This window comes from Echinops telfairi, unplaced genomic scaffold (assembly GCF_000313985.2).
Source record: "Echinops telfairi isolate 266 unplaced genomic scaffold, ASM31398v2 ScPeMD7_655;HRSCAF=1070, whole genome shotgun sequence".
In the NCBI taxonomy this organism is placed as follows: Eukaryota; Metazoa; Chordata; class Mammalia; order Afrosoricida; family Tenrecidae; genus Echinops; species Echinops telfairi.
In genome coordinates, this window is record NW_022104553.1 from 8,446,737 (window position 1) to 8,448,581 (window position 1,845).

The following is a 1,845-nucleotide window of genomic DNA, read 5'->3' on the forward strand; positions in this document are numbered from 1 at the left end:
ATGGATCAGAACAGATATAATGGCGCCTTACAACCACAATGACATGGGCAAGTTTTAATCAGGAAGTGTAAGAGAAATACTGTTAAATAAACATTTCTAACATTTCTCTTCACTCATTCATGGCCATCAGGTTGCGGCTGACTCATAGTGACCCTATAGGACAGAGTAGAACTGCCTCTGTGGGTTTCCAAAAGTGTAACTCTTTAGGGGAGTAGAAAGCCTCGAGGAGTGGCTGGTGGTTTTGAACTGCTAACCTTACAGCTAGCAGCCCAATGTGTAATCCACTACATCACCTGGGGTGCAACGCCAGGGGCAAGGATAGGATTAACCAAATCAAATGTCTCAGAAGACCAACTCCCTATTGCCAGAGAACATTCCTATCAGTGGAGTCGGCAGTTCTGCTACTCCTGTCACCTCATGACCCCCACTCTTAACGACTGTAACATACACATTTGGACTGAGAAAAGTACTGTTTGCAGTGAGCTGATACAAATGCCCCTGGACTAGAGCCACCCAGAATGTGACTTTTGAATCTGTTTAAAAATTCTAGAGCCGAAAGAGCATATAGCCTGGGACAAAAGTAAGAGAAGTTAAAGTTTTCAATAGTGAAAAGATTTCATATCGATATCAAAATAGCTCTAGATACTGTTTTAGGGTGCCAAAGGGACCTCACATCTCAAATATAATTTAGGGAGAACATTTACAAAGTCGTAAGTAAGACAAAGAAAAGACAAAAACAAAAATAGAACTTCTGGATGAGGGGGACCATTAGCACAAGATCATAATGGTGTCCAAGGGTTCACTGTGATTCAGAGACTTTAAAATAAACAATCCCTCCAAGATGTGACTGCAACATGCAGGGGTGGAGTAGGGAACCAGTGGAGAGGACTGAGGGGCTGGTGCCAATCCCAACTACTACGTGGACGCCTGCCCCTCCCCCCAGCAGAATTTATTTCAGAGGACTGCACTGAATCTGTAGCTCCGGGAGAGGGACCTGTCTGATCAGAGCACCCAGGAGCAGATGAAGGCGGAAGAGGAGAGAATGGGACACATCCTGTCCCACCAATCCTTGAGGATGATGTTCCCACTCAGAGCAGCCAGTCCACAGAGAGGACCACATGGCCGGCCCGACTATGAGACATGATGCCCCTCACTGACACATAGCCCTACAGGGACAACACGGGATACACAGTGTAGGAATTGCGCCCGATCTGGTCCCGCCACACTAGGCAAAACACTAAGGGGGTGCAACAGAACAGCAAGGGAATGGAGCGGCAAGGTCCCCAGGGAATGCTGAAGGTGGACTTTGGGGCTAGGGCTTGGTGCCCCAACAGACTGGATTGGAAAATACTCCTAAAGGCCAAAAAACAGTCCTAGAACTAACTACAAGCTTTTCTTTCTTGTTGTGTTTTGGTTTTGTTTTGTTTTTTGTCATTGGTTTGTTGTTGTTGTTGTTGTTTTGTATATTGTTGCTTGGTTTTGCTCTGTCTTGTTTTTGTGCATGTTATTATCTCCACAGGCCTGTCTAAATAAGATAGGCTGTATGAACAATCTGGAGGAGAAAACAATGGGACTGACAGTTCCAGGGGACATGGGAGAGGGAGACGTGAGAGGAAAGGAAGTGGTGTTAACAAACCCAGGGACAAGGGAACAACAAGTGATCCAAATCAGTGGTGAGGAGTGTGTAGGAGGCCTCGTAGGGAGTGATCAAGGGTAATGTAACCATGAGGAATTACTGAAACCCAAATGAAGTCTGAGCATGATAGTGGGACAAGAGGAAAGTAAAAGGAAATAGAGGAAAGAGCTAGGAGGCAAAGGGCATTTATAGAGGTCTAAATAAAGGAA